Below are 22973 nucleotides of genomic sequence, written 5' to 3'. Positions count from 1 at the left end.
GTATGTTCAATATTTTTCACCACTACTGTAATTCAAAGGCATCAATTTTTCTTAGGTCTTTCTTGTTCATAGTCCAGCTTTCACATGCATATGAGGTAATTGAAAATCCCATAGCTTGGGCCAGATGCACCTACTTTAGTCCTCAAAGTGATATTTTTGCTTTTCAACACTTTAAAGAGGTCTTTTGCAGCAGATCTGCCCAATACAACACATCCTTTGATTTCTTGACTGCTGCTTCCATGGGTGTTGATTGTGGATCCCAATAAAATGAAATCCTTGAAAATGTCAATCTTTTCTCCATTTATCATGATGTTAGGAAACCCTGGTGGCGTAGTGGTTAAGTGCTATGACTGCTAACCAAGACGTCTAGCAGATCGAATCTGCCAGGTGCTCTTTGGAAACTCTATGAGGCAGTTCTACTCTGTCCTGTAGGGTCACTATGAGTCAGAATTGACTAGAAGGCAGCAGGGTTTTGGTATCATGAGATTGTTTATTGATCCAGTTGTGAGGATTTTTGTTTTCTTTGTGTTGAGGTGTAATCCGTACTGAAGACTGTGGTCTTTGATTTTCATCAATAATTGTTTCAAGTCCTCTTCACTTTCAGCAAAGAAGGTTGTGTCATCTGCATATCACAGGTTGTTAATGAGTCTTCCGCCAATCCTGATGCCATATTCTTCTTCATATAGTCCAGCTTCTCAGATTATTGTTCAGCATACAGGTTCAATAAGTATGGTAAAAGAATACAACCCTGACACACACCTTTCTTGATTTTAAACCACACAGTATCCCCTTGTTCTGTCAGAATGACTGCTTCTTGGCTTATGTACAGCTTCCTCATGAGAACAATTCAGTGTTCTAAAATTCCCATTCTTCTTAATGTTACCCATAATTTGTTATGATCCACACAGTCAAATGCCCTTTCATAGTCAATAAAACACATGTAAACCTCTTTCTGGTGTTCTCTGCTTTCAGTCAAGTTCTATCTGACATCAGCAACGATACCCTTGGTTTTATGTCCTCTTCTGGATATGTCTATTTTTCTATAATCTCCAACTCACTCAACAGGTTCAGGGCTGGTGCTTGATTATTCTCTGATAGTTTTTACAGCTTTTCTTGTCAGCTCCACCCAGAGTTGTAATAAGGTTTAATCTCTATAATAAATTAATTATTTCATACTACTTAAAGTGGCTCTGCTTCCTTAATTAAACACCACTGATATGGTGAACATGTCTAGCTCTCCACGAAATTAAAAACTGATGCAGGAGTTCCTATAGTACAATAATTGAGACTTTTACTACCAGCAACCTCTGTATTTAGCTAACATGCTAAATCTGATTGTGGACTTTAGGTCCTTCAATACTCTACTTAATGTTTTATTAGTTTTGATGTTAGCTATAGGAGCCCTTAGGTGAGCTTTACACAGGGCATTTCGCAGGATTTTGCATCATCAGATCTCCATTTCCTGCCTGTGCACAGAATAGTCAGATGCCCCCAGGGTCAAAAAAAGGTCCTGAGTCCAGTACACTTCTCTGTATTTCTTTGTTCTCTTGTGTTCAAACTCTTGTAGTTCTTCTGGCATCAGGATCAATCTGTTCTAAAATAGATGATTGTTGTATTTCATCTAGCTTTTCTACTTTTTCTAGGCATGACCAATGGCCTGCTACAGGCTATTGCATTATAATCAAAACAAAAGTTTCATTTGATACATGTTAACCAAACACTCTCATAAACTACCAAGTACCTAGTTGATAAAGAGACACTGCATGATGCACATGTGTTCACAAATTTGGTAGTATAATTCACTCTAGTTAAAAAATATATTAAAGATTGAATATCAGTTTCTAGACTGTGATTTTGCTAAGTGGAACCATGTCCCTGATAGAAGGAATCTTCTGTTATATTGTCTTAAAATGCATATTATTTTTAAGTTTTGAAATTTACATCTCTTTACCTTTAGGACTGAAAAATGTCTAGCTAAAGCAGAAATCATCATGAGCAACAAAGGAGATTTTAAGTTGAGTCAATGTACTGAGGATTACAGAGCTACCGAGTTGAGTGGGAGTGGACAAAATAATCATGATAGAGGGGTCACAAAAAAATGGAAGAAAAATACTAGTTAATTTGTAGAAAAAAAGATAAAATATTTCAATGAGAAAATTCATTATAATTCTATTAGAAGGTGTATCTATTTACTTTTTTTTTTTAGCACTTTACCCTGGCATTTAATTTGGCATAAGTCATAAATAATAATACAAATCCCTAACCAAACCCATTCCCACTGAGTCGATTCCAACTCCCGGTGGTCCCATGTTACAGAGTAGGATTGCTCCATAGGGTTTTCTTGGCTGTAATCCTTGCAAAAGCAGATCACTAGCCCTTCTTCCATAGCACCATTGGGTGGAGTTGGAGCTGTCAAGCTTTAGGGTATGAGTTGAGTGCACACTGTATGCAAAGTGACAGATAATTTGCTGTCGATGCTGTTAGAATCCAAGAAGTTCTGCTGTGGGACATCATGTAGCATACCTTGGAGAATTCTTTCTTAAAAGTTTATTTATGTCTGACTATGCCCTGAATTAACAATGCTCAACACACACATACACATTCTGAATAAATGCATCAACATGAAAAATAAAAAATACTCTAACTTACTGGTAGACTTGATCGCTTCAATGAAACACTGCACAAACTTTTATAATTGATCCTATAATAATTTTGTAAACTTGGTTGCGTATAGTTTTGTACTCCACTACTATGCTATATCTTTCTGAAGAGTAAGACGTAAGTTTCATTATCATTGTTTTCTCAATGTCAGCATATTGTCAAATCAATATGAGCTTATATAATGAATGAAAAAAATGAATAAAATTTTAGCTGTGAAAACTTTCGCCTTTTGTAATTTTCCTAAGCTTTCTAACAATGCATGGGTGTTTTAAATAGTTTTAACACTGGAGTGAAAACAGGTTAACCTGGGCAAGGAAAACACATAAACTGTGGTAGAAAAGTAGACGGAAACTAAATATTCATTTCATAACTTCACCAGCAATTGAGTTGTTGGATAGACTCAACTATATTGGTTAAGTGGGTAAAACAAAATATTTTCCTCAGGTATTATTCAAAATATGGGTGCTTTCTTAATTTGTTTTCTGCTATCTCTTTTACTGATTTACAATCCTAGAGCAACTTATTTTTACTTGCTGAATTGTTATTTATTTTCTTGAATTATTTAGGAGACAAAGACATGAACTATATGACATTTTACGATAATTTTGTATCATATTTGCCAGTATAAAAGGGAAAAACAAATTTGGAAAATAGCAAAGAGAAACTAAAATTTTCCATGTATATATAGGTTCTCATGTAAACTAATAATTTTAAGAAAGAGGAATGAGTTTTGTGTTAAAATTTCAAGAGTTAAAATAAAACAACAGTACTATTTTAATCATTAAAATGCTCCAGATGTTTATTTTGCTGGTTGAATTTAAATTTGATTATTTATGGACATTACCACTGGCTAATTTGGTTTTATAGTCTATGAAAAATAAAAATAAAAAAATGAACTGTGAAGTTTCCATAGAGATTTTGCAAGTTGCCAAAAGCCAGCTCCTCTCTAGAGAGCTTGCCTTATCACAACATATTAGCTGAAAACACAAACATTCTAATACACAAACCCCTCTACAATTGCAGAGTCTGAGCAGTGCTTGCTACAGGGCAGATTACTAGAGGGATGGAGCAAGAATTTAGAAAACTGGGAGAGGATATCTGGTCTACGACCTATCACTCAGTTCACTTGAAGATTTTTTTTTTTTAAATACACAACTATAAATATAATATAGGATTAATATTTTGTATTTGAAAATGCCTGGAAACTTAAAATTTCTCCAGTGAATAATATTTTTACATTGAAAGATTTTTTCCTATTCAAATGATTTTAGGATTTATATATAACACATTAAAACTTCGATTATGTACTTAGTAATTGTTTTTAAAAACATACTTTAAACTTACTCTATAATGTCTGCCGGCAGTTTGAACGAGTATGTGAAGAATAAAAATCATCGCCGTCTATACCTTCCATGTATTTAAAGTTGATTTATCAAGTTAGTTGATTTATCAAGTTAGTTATTCTGGTTTGATTTGAATAGTATCTAGAATTTTTTTTTTTAATCTTTGCTTTGCAAATATATATTAACTTCAAAATACTTTGTATATACTTGAAATGCTTTCAAGGTAATTGCTATAGATTCAGAGATTTTCTTTTCTTTCTCTTTTTTTGGCACGATTCGCTTAAATTCCATGATACAGGTATTTCACAATGTGTCTACTATATCTGTAGTTATGGACATCCAAATTGTTTCTATTTTTGCATTAAATGTGTTCCATTATTTTCAGAGTTCTTACATTCCATGAATTTTATATATTTTTTTATGTTTTGTCTGTTTGTAGAACTAAGAACTAACATGCCCAGAAATGAGGAGAGAGAAGCCCTATCATTCAAGGTCAACTCTTGCTCTTAATTTGGTGTATATCTTTACAGTTTTTTTTTTTTTTTTTTGGTCTATTTTTATTTGTTTCGTTTGATTGTGAACAAACATAACAAACCTTTTTTTTTTTTTTAATCTTAAACTCTCTGGAAATATCATTGAAATTTTTCCAGTAAACCTCCTTGTAAATATTTTCTGGCATATGGATACAGAGATTCTTAGAAGTGGAATTGTTGGCTCAAAGAGTATGTTTATTTGTAATTGTAATTGATGCTGCCAGACATATTTCTAGCAGCGCTGTAACATTACACATTTCCATTATTCACCGTTAAGGGTGGAACCATTTGCTCCTTTCCTGATGTAGCTTTTTGACTGAAGGAAGTTCCAGTAATATAAACATTTTAGGACTCTCTCCAACCACTTACTCAATCCCCCCAAAGGAAGGAATGGCATAAGCTAATTTATGAGAAGGTGTAGAAAGAATGGGCATTTATATCACTTTATGCTGAGTTATATAAACAGTATAAGTCCTTATTTTGTTTTATAAGAAAATGTCAGACTGTTTTCCAAGAAGGTTGTATCCTTTTTCATCTCCACCAGCAACATATGACAGTTTCAGTTGCTTTACATCTCAACAATACTTAGTACTGCTATATTAAACAAACAAAACAAAACAAAACTATTATTACTTTAGCCATTCACATATGTAGTGATATATCCTTGTGGTTTCCATTTGCATTTTCCTAAGGGCTGATGATAGTGAGCATTCTTTTAATGTGTTTATTTGCCTTTGGTATATCCTCTTTGGAGAAGTGTATCTCTTCAAGTCTTTTGCCCATTTTTTAAATGGGTCACTGTTTACATATTCTGGGTATTCAGTATGTAATTCCCAATGAAAACAATTCATTAGATCTAAGAAACCAGGATTGCCGTACATAACAGATGATGTCATTGCATTCCCCAGATACCATTCACCAGGCTAGGGCACCCACTTCCCCTCAGTGGTAGTTGTAGATTGTTAATAGTTTACATCTGCAAACTTTTCAAAGAATTGCTCTTGGTTGATGAGAGTCACCTTACTCAGAGATGCCTGGGAGATTAGACTTTGCAGCAAACCTCCATGTGTAGTGGCTTAGAGGCAATGAACAACTATGAAGGGGGTATAGCAGTCCCATACGCTATTCTCTGGGTATAACATCTTTGTGTCAGTAGAGTTTTCTCTGAGATTAAGCTGAGACCAGATTCCTTCTAAAACCACATTTATGTCTAATTTATGGATAACTAAACTTTTTCCAAAAACAGACAAATAGGAAGTATTTTTGCTCTGGAAACCATGTGCTCTCTATTACAACTACTCAAAGCTGCTGGTATAGAAAGTAAGCAGGCATTGACAGTACATGCAAGAAAAAGCTTGGTTGGTTTCAATAAATATTTACAGACACTAAAATAAGAATTTAATATAAGTTTCACATATCAGGAAATATTACTGTACTTCTACTTTTTTTTTCAACCATTTAAAAATTGTAAAACTATTTTTAGCTTGCAGGACACACATAAAAAAAGTGTGTTGGGTACCAGGTGTAGTTTGCAGACCCTGGTTTAACTTCTTCGCCTGTTCTAATCTTATGTATCAACGCCTTTACCTATTTTCCTTGAGCGATTTTCTCAATGACTCATTTGGGAAAAAAATTCTGTTTTAATCTCTGCTCTGGAACTCCTGACACAGATACCACATTTGCAAAATATACTATATTTAATTTTGCATTTTAGAAAGTGTATATTAAAAATAAATCTTAACAATTACATTTTAAGGCAAACCATAGACTGATGAGATGTTATTTGCCTTACTATATATGATATAATTATATACTTGATTAATTTTTTATATTGTCTAGCTTTCCATGTCTCTGCAGCTAGCCACTAACTGCCTTTTTTGGATGCATTTCTATCTTGAAGGAAACTTTTTCAATAATCCTTTTGTAGAATTAATTCTTCTTAGGACTCATTATCCAACAGGGTCACATTTGAGACTAAAGCTTTCAAAAAAGAATGGGTTAATAAGATTGGTTCAAACTAATAATGCTTCATTTTCATTTAGAGGAAAAAGTTAATACGCTATTTTAAACATTAAATTTAAAAGTGTTGGAATAGAGTAGAATTGAGAGAGGCATTTTATACTTAATAAATTATAAGAGACTTAAGTCACTCTTCCCAACCTCTCTACCAAGAAAAAGATTTTAATGGCAGATAAAAATAAACAGTTAAGTAGAGTCTTAGTTATCTAGTGCTGCTGTAACGGAAATACCACAAGTGAGTGGTGTTAACAAAGAGAAGTTTATTTTCTCACAGGTTAGGAGCCTGTTGTTGTTGTTGTTAGGTGCCATAGAGTCGAATCCCATTCATAGCGACCCCATGTACCACAGAATGAAACACTGCCCTGTCCTGCACTATGCTCGCAATCATTGCTATGCTTGAGCCCATTGTTGCAGCCACTGTGTCAATCCAACTTATTGAGGGTCTTCCTCTTTTTTGCTGACCCTCTACTTTACCAAGCATGATGCCCTTTTCTAGGGACTGATCCTTCCTGACAACGTGCCCAAAATATGTATGATGCAGTCTTGCCATCCTTGCTTCTAAGGAGCATTCTGGTTGTACTTCTTCTAAGACAGGTTTGTTTGTCCTTCTGGCAGTCCATGGTATGTTCAATATTCTTTGCCAACACCACCATTCAAAGGAGTCAATTCTTTCATCTTCCCTATTCATTGTTCAGCCTTTGCAAGTGTATGACGTGATTGAAAATACCATGGCTTGGGTCAGGCGCACCTTAGTCTTCGAGGTGACACCTTTGCTTTTCAACACTTTAAAGAGGTCTTTTGAAGCAGATTTGACCAATGCAATATACATTTTGATTTTTTCTCAGCTGCTTCCATGTGTGTTGATTGTGGATCCAAGTAAAATGAAATCCTTGACAACTTCAACCTGTCCCCTGTTTATCATGATATTGCTTATTGGTCCAGTTGTGAATGTTTTTGTTTTCTTTATGTTGAGGTACAATCCATACTGAAAGCTTTGGTCTTTGATCTTCATCTGTAAGTGCTTCAAGTTCCCTTCACTTTCGGTAAGCAAGGTTGTGTCAGCTGATAAAGCAGGTTGTTAATGAGTCTTCCTCCAATCTTAATGCCCCATCTTCATATAGTCCAGCTTCTGAGATTATTTGCTCAGCATGCAGACTGAATAGGTATGGTGAAAGGATACAACCCTGACACACACCTTTCCTGAATTTAAACCACACAGTATCTCCTCATTTTGTCAAACAACTGTTACTTGACCTACATACAGGTTCGTCACGAACACAGTGAAGTATTCTGGAATTCCCATTCTTTGCAATGTTAATCATAATTTGTTATGATCCACACAGTCGAATGCGTTTACAATGTCAATAAAACTCAAGTAAACTTCTTTCTGGTATTCTCTGCTTTCAGTTTGGATCCATCTGACATCAGAAATGATATCCCTGATTCCACATCCTCTTCTGAATCTGGCATGAATTTCTGAAAGTTCCCTGTGGATATACTGCTGCAGCCGCTTTTGAATGATCTTCAGCAAAATTTACTAGCATGTGATATTGGTTTTTGGCTTGTGATATTAATGATACTGTTAGATAATTTCCACATTTGGTTGGATCACCTTTCTTGGGAATAGGCATGAATATGGACCTCTTCCAGTTGGATGGCCAGGTAGCTGTCTTCCTAGAAGTTCAAATTCAGGATACCGGCTCTAAAGGAAGGATTTCTCTCTCTGTTGGCTCTGGGGGAAGGTCCTCATCTCTTTTCAGCTTCTGCTCCTGGGACATCTTCATGTGGCTTGGCACCTCTCTTCGTACATCTGTCCTTGCTCCTTTGCTTGTTTAATTTCTTTTATATCTTAAGACAGATTGATTTAAAACACATCCTACACTATGTTGTCATATTAACATCACAAAGAAAATCCATTTCCAAATAGGATTATAACCACAGGAGTAGGGGTTAGGATTTACAGCACATATTTAAAAAAAAAAAAAAAATTGGGGGGGGGGGGGGACACAATTCAATGCATAACAATTAAGCATCAAAAACTTTCATGATATTTCTACCTAATATTACATTTTGTTAGGATAATATGGTGATACCACCATTCTAGTCTAATTATTCTAAACACCAGACCAAAAACCAAACTCATTCTGTCAAATCTATTCCAATTCATAGCAACCCTATAGGACAGAGTACAACTGCTCCACAGGCTTTCCAAGGAGCAGTTGGTGAATTCAAACTTCTGGCCTTTTAGTTAACAGCCAAGCTCTTAATTCTAAACATAGATGTTCCTAACTTGGTGTCCATTGCATGTTTTCAAAAAAAATCCATTAATGTCTTGAAATTGTATGGTCATATTTTTGTGGGTGATAAGAACAACATATTTTATTAATGTGGTAGAGATATTAATGATTAATTGAAAACATGTTTTTGAAGGCTATTCCTCCAATTTCATACCTTTTCATAAGTAATGGGATATTCATTCACTCATCTATATTTTCTGCCTCTCAGGCAGGTGGTTTATTCAGGTTTCTTGAGAAGGTACTGTACCACTGACAGTATGTGCTGCTAGCAGGCGGGGACCTGTATAACTGTTTGAAACAGAATAAAGGGCATGTGCTGCAACTTTTTTTTTTTTTTTTTAACAGAGTATTATATGAGGTGGTGCATTCTGGAGGTGTGATTCTGCAAAATGTTTTTTCTTCTGGCTTTTCTAAGTATATTTCTGGGCTCCTGTGTGCTATTTTGGAAACCCTGGTGGCATAGTGCTTAAGAGCTATGGCTGCTAACCAAAAGGCCAGCAGTTTGAATCACCAGGTGCTCCTTGAAAACTCTACAGGGCAGTTCTACCCTGTCTTATAGGGTCGCTATGAGTCGGAATCGACTCGATGGCCCGGTTTGGTATGTTATTTGGAAGTTGCACTTCTACTGATTCCATGTTTGCATGAATACCGCATTTTCAGACACTCTTCATTGTATACACCCATCAAGGTGGTACAGACAGCAGAGGGACATATGTGTCCCTTATAATATGTATCAAAATGCATATTTCATAACAAAATTTCGGAAATGCTTCTTGATTCAACATGCCTTCCACTATTGAAAACACAAGGTATCAAAAGTATTTTTTAATTAATTGGTTCATAAAAGTGTTATATGTAGTTTCATGATTTAATCTCCCACTTAATGGGTCATAATCTTGGCAGATGAGGCCACATGCAGTAGATTAACAAATCACTCATATATTCTTTATGCTTGATAAATTCTGAATAATGCATGAAAATAGAGTTTTCCAACACTATGCATCACCAATTTCAACCTTGACATAGGACAATATTTTTTTAATGGGACAAGTTTCTATACTGCATGAATGTAAGGTAAGTGCAGTAGTGATTCATTGCTAACCTGTTTTTGTGAGGCAGCCCGTTCTACACAAATATCATTAACAGTTTCTTCTGTGTTGACAGCGTGCAAACAGAGTCAAACCTATGAAAAGATCCATAAACTCATTATTGATTGGCACTCACTGTGGGAATAAATTGGAAACCCTGGTGGCGTAGTGGTTAAGTGCTACAGCTGCTAACCAAAGGGTCGGCAGTTCAAATCCGACAGGCGCTCCTTGGAAACTCTATGGGGCAGTTCTACTCTGTCCTATAGGGTCACTATGAGTAGGAATCGACTCGATGGTGGGAATAAGTGATGCTTGAAAAAAAAATCCCAATCATTTAAGAAAGAAGATCCAAGATGTTTATCTGCCTTTAGCTTGCAATACTAATAATGCTACTAGGGCAGGGGTGGATTTCCAAATAAGCAAGGTAAGCACAGACCAACTTTGTGCTTACTTACTAATCTGAAGTGAACAATTACACATTCTTTCACCTCACCAAAGAATCTGCTTCTAGGTATGGCTGGCATCTGTCTTTCTCTAAACCCCACAGCTCCTTCCTGCAGTTTCAAAGCTTTTTTTTCAAATTTGAATTGCTAAAAGGTAAACACGGACTTACCTGTCCATATTTACTAATCTGTGTGAACGTTTTCATATGTTTTTCACTATATCTTATTATATAAAAATGTGGAATCTCTATTATCATATATTAGTTTATGCGTACTTGTTTATACATGAATAAATATATGCATGTATTTTATGTGCACCTGTTTTTGACTACATAAATTTAAGAATAGAAGAGTATTCACCAACTGGTTAGCCTTACTTCTGGGGGAAGTAGTGGAAGGATGTGTAAGTGATACGAGCACGAGTAGGAGAAACAGCTGGGAAAACTTTATCGAATATAGGGGGGATGTTGAGCAAACATGTGATTTAAACAAGACAAAACAGAAAATAAACTCTAACATCTTAACTATAAAGAATCTTAAACACAGATGCCCAAATTGGTATGTCTTTTTCAGGATGTGCCCCTTAGTATAATTAAAAACTATAACTAGTTTTTAATTTTTCTCTTAGTACAACTAGTTAGGAGTAATAATCAGTTTGGCAGTTCTGTAGTGAGGATGAGTCAGATACCAGAACCTGACTCATATCCTACATAAAAAGTCTTTTAAATATGTTTAGCAAATTTATATCATTTTTTATTCATAACGGGGACATCTGTGTTTCATTTTCCTATTTCATAGTGCATATTCGCATCGTCCTGATAAACACATCTCCAAGGTGCAGTGTTACGTTATGGTTTATGTAAAACTAGTTAAATTAAAAGTTAACTAATCTATAGATCCATTATTTATCAGGAATAATTTAATTAAAATACGTAGCTTATTTTTTATCTCTGTTTCTTAGTGCTTTCTTAGCCACCCATAAGTGGGTGGCTTTAACAAACAAATTATTTTTCTCACACTTTAGAAGGCTAGAAGTCCGAATTCAGAACCCACGCTAAGGAAAGACTCTCTGACAACTCCGGGAGAAAGTCTTTGTTTTCAGCTTCTGTTCCTTGATTCCCTGGCAATCTTCACGTGGCACGGCATCTAACTTTCCTCCATTCCTGGTTGCTTCTGTGTCCCTCGTCTGTTCTTTTGATAGCTCAAAAGTGAATTGGCTATACTGCTATGGTCTTGTTAACATAACAAAGCCTAAATGGAATTATATCCATAGGCATAGGGGTTTACGTTTTACAATACGTATTTTGGGGGAACACAACTCGTTCCATAACATTGCTGGATTAAATATTATTTTCAAAATAGTTATACATATTAAGTGGATTATAACTATTGGTTCCAACATAAGATTTTGCATGCAGTCTTGTAGTCCAAGGAAATGCAAGGATAAGGTATCAGTGTATGTCACATTCGATTCCAAAGTCTTAAATTACTGTTTAAGGGTATTGTGGTTCTAAAGGGTGCTCAATGGTTAATGAAAACTCTAGCAACTGTGCAATAACCACTAAAATATAAACAGAGTATTTCTTTATATTGAACAAATACAGAAAAATAAAACCAGAGTTTCAAAACTACATTTTACTCCCTTTGGAACATTTCAAAAGAATAAAAAAAATTGAAATTCTATTTCAGCTAGGGATTTTTACTTATTACTTATATATTATTTTTTTTCTGACAGTTAATCTTTCTTTCAAAAGCTATAAATCATTTCTTTTTAACCTAGAACTGATTTAAGCAGCATACCTGTTGCACGTGAAGCTCTGTGGTGAGAAACAATCATCGATTTCCAAATTCAAGAATCTATAAAATTCAGAAGTCATCCTCATTGTCATTACCCCTTGATTGCTGATTCATTTATTGCACTATTTCAGGCAGAGTAGTTAGTCTGAAATTTGTGCCAACTCAATTCTTATCCATCTTAGTAATAGGTTCTGCTAAAAATCATTTCCTTTTTAGGGTGAGTTGCCCTGTTCCCTGGAAGTGTCAGTTATGGATTTTTAAAATACATTTAAAAATTCAACAGAACTACTAAAAGTAGGTAATGAATGCTGTATGCTTATAATAAATATTTTTTTCTTAAAATTGAAATTCTTAATAAAATGTACATGATAAAGGAAGATGATGAAAGGATATTAGAATAAGTAAGAAATAATCAGGTTTAAATTCTAGGAAAGAACTTGTTAAATATTTTGTCCCTTTAGAGTTAAAAATTATTAAAATATTATAGTTTCTAAATACAGTTTAATTTTATCTGAGCTCAAAGAAGATAAAAACAATTACATGAATCTTCTAAGTGAAAACTACTTTGTACTCTTATCTCTTAAGTTATAAATGTATTTAATTAGTATTAGAAATATATTAAAATGTACAGTCTGGTAGTATCTGTTGTCATTGAGTTGATCCTGACTCATGGAACCCTGTGTGTTACAGAGTAGAACTTCTCCATAGAATCTCCTTGGCTGTAATCTCCAGGCCTTTCTTCCTCAGCATTGCTAGATGGGTTCATACTGCCAACTTTTAGGTTAGTAGTTGAGCAAAAGCTTGTACCACATAGGGATCTTGTCTGATAGTATCTTGAAAATTTTTTTAAGACACAAGCTATCCTGCTATACTGGACCTCTTTCCTCAGAGCTGTAACAAGGGAGAGAAATACACTTCTGTTTACCTTAACCTACTATATCTTTGGGCCTCTTTGTTTCATCAGCTTAGCTTTTAACTTAATAAAATGTGTGTAGAAAACTTTTCAAAGAACAAAAAAAAAATATTTATAACAGCTTACTACTGATTACTTGCTTCCTCATGCACATATAGACACACACAGATTTGGTCTTATTTCTAATCCCTTCTGAAAAACTCATTCATTCATTTCTAATCACTGTGCCGGTTGCAGTAAAGTCAATTTCAACTCATAGAGTAGAACTGCACCATAGGGTTTCCAGGGCTATAAATTTTTACAGAAGCCAACTGCCACATCTTTCTCCCATGGAGTCGCTGGTGGGATTTGAACCACTTATCTTTTGGTTAGCAGCCTAGCGCTTAACTACTGTTCCTCTAAGGGCACCTTCAAATCACTGTAGCACAATTAAATTATTCAGACTCTACTTCCCTAAGGTGCTCTCACATCCCATTTAGAAGCATCCGTAGTGAGTTCCATGAATGTTCTACCCCCATGAAATTCATTTTTGTCCTAAATTTGAACCCGATTGGTTCAAGGAATTCTATGAAAATGTCTTACATATACAGTTTATCAGATCTTCTGTCTTTGCATTTAGTATACTAATCAGGGAGTACATTATCTGAAAAAGGGCAGCATAAAATGAAGCCTAAAAAAAACTTTGAGATTTGACTGACAGTCCTGAGGCCCCAGACTCGGGATCCATACTCCAGTTCTTTCGGCAGGTCATCTTCCTTATCTCTAATTTCTTTCCTGAAAATTAGAATATCAATTGCACCTGACCCATAAGATGGCTTTGTATATGTCATAGAATGACGTATGCAAATTGTTTAGTACAGCAGTAGACACATAACAAATTAAAAGTTAATTATCATATTTATGTACAATTCCAAAAAATAATAATACAGTTGCTTTATATTATATTCTTAACCCAGTGAAAATATAAAAATTCTTGAAAATTATCTCATTAAAAACAATCTCAAAATATTCCATTCCAAATTCTTCCTGGCTGTATTGATCTGTTGTGTTTCTGTCTTCTGGGATATTCTGACAGAACAGCTCAAAATTATTTTTTATTTCCTCCCTTCTCCTTTTGCCAACACACTTAATCAATCCCCACGTTATATTCATTCTGCATTAGGATTTTCTGCTGGACTTGTCAAGATTGTTGCCAACACACACTGATTTAGTACATAAGGAATGATACAGACTTGTTGCTAGAAACATAAAAGGCAACAAGAAAGGCTCGTTCTCTCACTCACAAAGGAAGCAAGATATAAATTTTAAACATCAACATAGGGTTTAGTATTCATGTCCACATGTATACTTTTAGGCATAAATTTTGATGAGTTTTGACAATTTTATACAGCTCACAACCAAAATCAAGATATAAAAAAAGTTCATAACCACAAAAGGTACACTTATGCCCCTTTGAGTCAAAGACTATCAACTTCCCACTTACCACTCCTTCCAACCTCCCCGACCTACACTTCCAGACCAGGAACTTGCAATCACTTATCTATTTTCAGTCCCTGTATTTTTGCCATTTCCAGAAAGGCATATAAATGGAACCATACAGTAGTTTGTTTTATGTGTCTGTCTTATTTCAACTAGAAAAGTGCTTCAAGGTTCCCCCATGTTGTTGCATTGATTTTTGTTCTGTGTATTATTCCTCTGAACTGACATACTGCAATATATTCATTCATTTACCAGTGGATGGGTATTTGAGTTGTTTCAGTTATTTGGGGCTATTTTGAAAGAAGCCAAAACAAGAAGTAATGTATAGGTCTTACTGTAAACATGTGTGTTCATTTCTCTTGGATAAATATCTAAAAGTGGGATTGTTGGATCACGTAATAAGTGTATGTGAAATTTAAAAAAGAAACAGCAAACTGTTTTCCAGAGTGACTGTATCACTTTGCAAATCTAACCTCAATATATGAAAGTTCTAATTGCTATATATTCTGGTCAAGTATTTGTATTTTCAGGGTTGGTTTTGTTTGAGTATCTTTGTATTTGCTTTTATTTTTTCCCCGTCTAAAACCTGAGTGGGGGGTATCATAACATATTTTAATTTGCATTTTACCAAATGACTGATAATTTAAGCATCTTTTCATATGTTTATTTGCCATCCAAACAAACAAAAAAAAAAAACCCAGTGCCGTCAAGTCGATTCCGACTCATAGCAACCCTATAGCCATCCCTGCCTATTCAATTCTTTTGGACATTTTCTTTTTCTGTCATATCTTTTGCCCATATTTTAATTCTGTCATTATTTCTCTTATTAGTGATTTGCAAGACTTATTTATACGTTATGGATACATATCCTTTCCCAGATAAGTGTTTTGAAAATTGTCTTCAGTCTATGGCTTGCTTATACAGCTCCTTAATGATGTCTTTTGAAAAGCAGAAGTTTTTTAATTTCAATGAAGTCCAGTTTATCATTTTATTTTCTTCTGATTTGTGTGTTTGTGCCATCTAAGAAGTCTTTATGTAACCCAGGTTACAGAGATTTTCTTCTATGTTTTATTTTAGAATTGTATTGTTTTAGTTATTAAATCCAGGTCATTGAACCATCTAAACTTAAATTTGTGTGTGGATAAAGTAGGGGTTGAGGTTTATCATTTGTCCAGACTTATCCAGGTAGTTCAGGAAAAATTATAAAAGGACAAAAATTCTTCCCCATTGCATTACATTGATGCTTTTTCTACCCATCAGTATATGTGTAGGTCTATATCTGGACTTTGTATTTTGTTTTATTGATCTGCATGTTTACTCTTATACTAAATTCACTGACTTTATTAGGGTAACTTTAAAGAAAGTCTCAGTATCAGGTATTATGAGCCTTCCAAATTTGTTCAATTTCAAAATTGTTTTTGTTATTGAGGTCCTTTAATTCTCTCTTTAATTTTAGAATCGCATTGAGAATTTTTTCAAAATATCCTGCTGACATTTTGATTTGAATTGTGTGGAACATATAAACCAATTTGGGAACAATAGTCAGAAAAACAAATTGTCTTTTGATCCACAAATCCAGTATATCTCTTTATCTATTTAGGTCTTTTAAATTTTGTCATTGATATTTTATAGTTTTCAGCATATACTCTCATATTCTCTAAGATTTGTTACTAAGTGTTTTGTATTGTTGATGCTATTGTAAAAGGAATAGATTTTAAATTTGTATTCTAGAAATAAAATTGCTCTTCTTGACTCTTTAATGTTTTTTTGAATATTTAAAAAAAACACTTTATTATATTAAGTATATTAAAATGTAATAATATTTGTTATCTTTGAAAAATACTAATTGACAGAAATATCATGCATAAACTGTTTTTATGTCAGGCATAACTCCTATTTTAAAACTACTATATTAAAAAGTAAAATGGGAAAAATATTAGAAAATAAATGTAAAATTTGATATTGATATTTTTTAAATTGGTAGAAAAATATAGTGAAAGCACTAGTAGGTTATATCTTGAGTAGAAAGAATAAAAATATGCTTTTATATTAGTTTTCTATTGGTGTTATAACAAATTACCACAAACTTAGTGAATTAAATAAGTTTATTATCTTACACTTCTATAGGTCAGAATTCATTGCATGTCTCACTGGGCAAAAATCAAGTTGTCTGCAGGACTGAATTTCTTCTGGAGTTTCTAGGTGACAGTCTACTTCCTTGCCTTATCCAACTTCTAGAGCCCACCTTCTTTATTGACTCATGGTCCCTTTTGTCCATCTTTCTTCATGCCAGCAAAATTGGGCTCAGTCTTTCTCATGTTGCCATCTCTCTCACTCTCTTCTGATTCCCTCTTCCACTTTCAAGAATCTTTGTTAATACACATTGGGTTCATCCAGATAATTCAGGGTGATTTTCTTACCTTAATGGCAATGTCAGCTGAACAGCAACCTCAAATCCATCTGATACCTGAAGTTCCCTTTGCCATCTAGCATATTCACACATTCCAGGGATTAGGAGATAGATATTGAATTACACAGGAAGAATCAAAAGAAGATGGGAGGAATATACAGAGTCACTGTACCAAAAATAATTGGTCAATTTTGAACCATTTCAGGAAGTAGCACACAATCAAGACCTGATGGTACTGAAGGAAAAAGTCCAAGATGCACTGAAGGCATTGGCGAAAAGCAAGGCTCCGGGAATTGACAGAATACCATTTGAGATGTTTCAACTGGAAGTGCTCACACATCTATACCAAGAAATTTGGAAGATAGATACCTGTCCAACTGACTGAAAGAGATCCATATTTGTGTCCATTCCAAAGAAAGGGTATTCAACAGAATGCAGAAATTATTGTTGTTGTTAGGTGGTGTCGAGTCGGCTCCTACTCAGCGACCCTATGCACAACCGAACGAAAAAATGCCCAGTCCTGTGCCATCCTTACAATCGTTGTTATGCTTGAGCTCATTGTTGTAGCCACTGTGTCAGTCCACCTCGTTGAGGGTCCTCCTCTTTTCTGCTGACCCTGTACTTTGCCAAGCATGATGTTCTTTCCCAGGGACTGATCCTTCCTGACAACATGTTCAAAGTAAGACGCAGTCTTGCCATCCTTGCTTCTAAGAAGCATTGTGGTTGTACACCTTCTAGGACAGATTTGTTCGTTCTTTTAGCAGTCCATGGTATATTCAATATTCTTCACCAACACTGCAATTCAAAGGTGTCAATTCTTCTTCGGCCTTCTTTATTGTCCAGCTTTCACGTGCATATGATGCTATTGAAAATACCATGGCTTGGATCAGGTGCACCTTAGTCTTGAAGGTGACATCTTTGCTTTTCAACACTTTAAAGAGGTCCTTGGCAGCAGATTTACCCAATGCAAAACGCTGTTTGATTTCTTGACTGCTGCTTCCATGGTGGAAACCCTGGTGGGTAGTGGTTAAGTGCTACCGCTGCTAACCAAAGGGTCAGCAGTTTGAATCCACCAGGCACTCCTTGGAAACTCTATGGGGCAGTTCCACTGTGTCCTATAGGGTCGCTATGAGTCTGAATCAACTCGACGGCACTGGGTTTGTTTTTTTGGTTTTTTGCTTCCATGGCTGTTGATTATGGATCCAACTAAAATGAAATCCTTGACAACTTCAAACTTTTCTCCATTTATCATGATGTTGTTCATTGGTCCAGTTGTAAGGATTTTTGTTTTCTTCATGTTGAGGTGCAATCCATACTGAAGGCTGTGGTCTTTGATCTTCATAATTGCTTCAGGTCCATTTCACTTTCAGCAAGCAAGGTTATGTCATCTGCATAACACAGGTTGTTAGTGAGGCTTCCTCCAGGGCTGATGCCCCATTCTTCTTCATATAGTCCAGCTTCTCGTATTATTTGCTCAGCATAAAGATTGAATAGGTATGGTAAAAGAATACAACCCTGACTCACACCTTTCGTGACTTTAAACCAATAAGTATTACCTTTTTCTGTCCGAACAACTGCCTCTTGATCTATATAAAGATTCCTCATGAGCACAATTAAGTGTTCTGGAATTCCCATTCTTCTCAATATTATCCATAATTTGTTATGATCCACACAGTCGAATGCCTTTGCCTAGTCAATAAAACACAGGTAAACATCCTTCTGGTATTCTCTGCTTTCAGTCAGAATCCATCTAACATCAGCAGTGATATCCCTGGTTCCACATCCTCTTCTGAAACTGGCCTCAATTTCTGGCAGTTCACTGTCAATATACTGCTCCAGCCATTTTTGAATGATCTTCAGCAGAATTTTGCTTGTGTGTGATATTAATGATATTATTCTATAATTTCCACATTCGGTTGGATCACCTTTCTTGGGAATAGGCATAAATATGAATCTCGTCCAGTCAGTTGGCCAGGAAACTGTCTTTCATATTTCTTGGCATAGATGAGTGAGCACCTCCAGTTCTGCATCTGTTTGTTGAAACATCTCAGTTGATATTCCATTAATTCCTGAAGCCTTGTTTTTCACCAATGTCTTCAGAGCAGCTTGGACTTCTTTCTTCAGTACTGTCAGTTTCTGATCATACTCTACTTCTTGAAATGGCTGAACATCGACTAATTCTTTTTGGTATAATGACTCTGCGTATCCTTCCATCTTCTTTTGATGCTTGCTGCATCATTTAATATTTTCCCCATAAAATCCTTCACTATTGCAACTCCAGGCTTGAATTTTTTCTTCAGTTCTTTCAGCTTGAGGAATGCCGAGTGTGTTCTTCCCTTTTGGTTTTCCATCTCTAGCTCTTTGCACATGTCATCGTAAATACTTTGTCTTCTCAAGTCACCTTTTGAAATCTTCTGTTCAGTTCTTTAACTTCACCAATTCTTCCTTTTGCTTTAGGTGCTCAATGTTCAAGAACAAGTTTCAGAGTCTCCTCTGACATCCATCTTGGTCTTTTCTTTCTTTCCTGTCTTTTCAGTGACCTCTTGCTTTCTTCATGGATGATGTCCTTGATGTCATTCCACAACTCATCTGGTCTTCTGTCACTAGTGTTTAATGCATCAAATCTATTCTTCAGATGGTCTTTAAATTCAGGTGGGATATACTCAAGGTCATATTTTGGCTCTTGTGGACTTGCTCTGATTTTCTTCAGTTTCAGCTTGAACTTGCATTTGAGCAATTGATGGTCTGTTCCACAGTCGGCCCCTGGCCTTGTTCTGACTGATGATATTGAGCTTTTCCATCATCTCTTTCCACAGATGTAGTCAATTTGATTTCTGTGTGTTCCATCTGGTAAGGTCCATGTGTATAGTCGTCGTTTATGTTGGTGAAAGAAGGTATTTGCAATGAAGAAGTCGTTGGTCTTGCAAAATTCTATCATTCGCTCTCCAACATTGTTTCTATCGCCTAGGCCATGTTTTCCAACTACTGATCCTTCTTCTTTGTTTCCAACTTTCACATTCCAATCACCAGTAATTATCAATGCATCTTGATTGCATTGAACAGTATCATTAATAATACATGCAAATAAAATTTTCCTGAAGATAATTCAAAACAGTTGCAGCAGTTCACTGACAAGGAACTACCTGAAATTAAGCTGGATTCAGGAGAGGACCTGGAAGGAGGCACAACATTACTGATGTCAGATGAATCTGGTTGAAAACAGAGAATACCAGAACAATGTTTACCATGTTTAATTCACTATACAAAGGCATTCAACTGTGTGGGTAACATTGCGAAGAATAGAAATTCCAGAACACTTAATTTTGCTCGTGAGGAACAAGTACATAGACCAAAAGGCAGTGGTTAGAACAGAAGAGGGGGTACTGCATGGTTTAAATTTAGGGACGGTGTGCATCAAGTTGTATCCTTTCACCATACATATTCAATTTGTATGCAGAGCAAATAATCCAAGAAGCCAAACTATATGAAGAATAACGCAGCATCTGGATTGGAGGAAGACTCATTAACAATTTGTCATGTGCATATAAAACAACCTTACTTGCTAAAAGTGAAGAAGACTTGAAGCACTTACTGATGAAGATCAAAGACTACAGCCTTCAGTATGGATTACTTCTCAACATAAAGGAAACAAAAATCCTCACAACTGGACCAATTAGCAACATCATCATAAATGGAGAAAATATTGAAGTTTTCGAGGATTTCGTTTTACTTGGATACACAATCAAAGCTCATAGTAGCAGCAGTCAAGAAATCAAATGACATGTTACATTGAGCCAATCTGCTGCAAAAGATCTGTTGAGAGTGTTAAAAAGCAAGGATGTCACTTTGAGGATTAAGGTGCACCTGACGTACGTTTTTTCAGTTGCCTTATAATGTACATGTGAAAGCTGAACAATGAATAAGAAAGACTGAAGATGATGCATTTGAATTATGGTGTGGGTGAAGAATATTGAATATACCATAGACTGCCAGAAGGACAAAAGTATCTGCCTTGGAAGAAGCACAGCCAGAATGCTCCTTAAAAGCAAGGATGGGGATACTTTGTCTTAAATACTTTGGACAAGTTATTAGAAGGGACCAGTTCCTAGAGAAGGACACCATGCTTGGTAAAGTAGAGGGTCAGCAATAAAGAGGAAGGCCCTCAATGAGATGGATTGACACAATGGCTGCAACAATGTGTTCAAACAGCAACAATTGTGAAGATGGTGCAGGATCGGACAGTGTTTCCTCTGTTGTACTGGGATTGCTGTGGGTCAGAACCGACCTGAAGGCACCTAACAGCAGCAATCTTTTTGGAATTATTCTTCCTACCACAAGTTTTCAATAGAAAATAAAAATAGTAATTAAAAAAAGTAATCATACTGATGTATTTGAAAGGAACTATCTGAAATCTCAAAAAGCTAAGAATACTAAAAGGGATGAAATAAATAGAAGAGGAATAGAAAATATGAACCTCTGGAGAAGCATAACACACAGAAAAGAGAATAACTTTTCACTCTAAGTATTATGATAGAATGAAAAACACTTTTTCAATTATATCAGTGTATATTCTGCAGATTGAATATGGTTGGATACATACATACTGTTACATTTCCATGCTGATTTAGGGAACTGGTGGCGTAGTGGTTAAGTGCTATGGCTGCTAATCAAAAAGTTGGCAGTTTGAATTCACCAGGTGCCTATTGGAAACTCTATGGAGTAGTTATACTCTGTCCTATATGGTTGCTATGAGTCAGAATCAACTTGAGGCAACGGGTTTGGTTTTGGTAAAGTAAGAATTGTGAAGACCCAACTGACTTTTATTTAAAATTACTTTCTTTTTTATTTTGTAATTGTTTTGTTTTTTAAATTATATTTTCATTCATAGCTTTTTTTTTCACATTTGCATGCTATTGGCAATCTGACTCTCATTTTCCATAATTTCTTTGTCTCTTCCTTCTCAGAATACACAAAGTCAGAGAAAAGGGACATCGTTTCCTAAGAATCCCATTCATATCTTCAGACAGAAGTAACTGTACTATGTAACGTATTCTCCAAATTTACTTTCACCAAATTATACAACTCGAGCAAGTCATGTAGCTTTTTCATGTTTCTTATATAGTATCTTCGAGTAGGGAATTATTGTAGTAAATTATCCCTGAACCAGGTCCCATGGAGAAACACAGAACATACATAAATTCGGTGATTTTAGGAGAGTTTAATAAGTTGAATAGTTGTAAATTACGTGCAGGCTAAGCACCAGTATCCCATTGTAAGTCCCTGGTGGTGGAGGAATGATGAGGTATTGGAATCTTCATTCTCATGAAAAAGCTATGCCTGAAGAGACAGGATGACCAAATTAACCTAAACCTGAAAAGATCTATGAGTGGAGAGGGCCACCTGACAGGAATTCACGAATTGCGACCTTCAGTCTAGGATCACAGCCAGCTCTCAACAAGGAGCTTACTACACACAGACCCACCTCTTTCTCTACCTTCCCTCAGACTGCCGGCAGGTACTCATCAACTTCAACACTTATGAGTTATGTGACCTTGGCAATGTACTTGAATTCTTTGTGTCTTAATTTCTTCATAATAAGTTTATTGTGAAGGTTAGATCAATTAGTACCTGTAAAGTTCTTAGAACAGCTTTGGCCCAAAGTAAAAGCTCAGGAAATGTCAATCATTATCTGTATTAGTAGTATTTTCATCACATTTTTGTTGGTTTCAGGGAATTGATTCAGAGTAGAATAATAATATTGGCATGTTTTGGACATCAGGCTGGAAAAGAGAGATAGAGAATCAGAAATAAATTTATTTATTCAATATTGAGCAGTTACTATGTGTCAGAAAATCTTCTAGGAGTTGTGAATAGCCAAGACACTGGGTACACTGGCAAATTAAAATTCAAGATGGCATATGGCAGAACTGAATTCTTAACAAAAGCATTTAAAATGGGATGTAAAATAATCAATTTCATATTTTTCAAAG

This window comes from Loxodonta africana, chromosome 17 (assembly GCF_030014295.1).
Source record: "Loxodonta africana isolate mLoxAfr1 chromosome 17, mLoxAfr1.hap2, whole genome shotgun sequence".
In the NCBI taxonomy this organism is placed as follows: domain Eukaryota; kingdom Metazoa; phylum Chordata; class Mammalia; order Proboscidea; family Elephantidae; genus Loxodonta; species Loxodonta africana.
The sequence above is the reverse complement of the archived record's forward strand: the minus strand, read 5'-3'. Positions refer to the sequence as shown.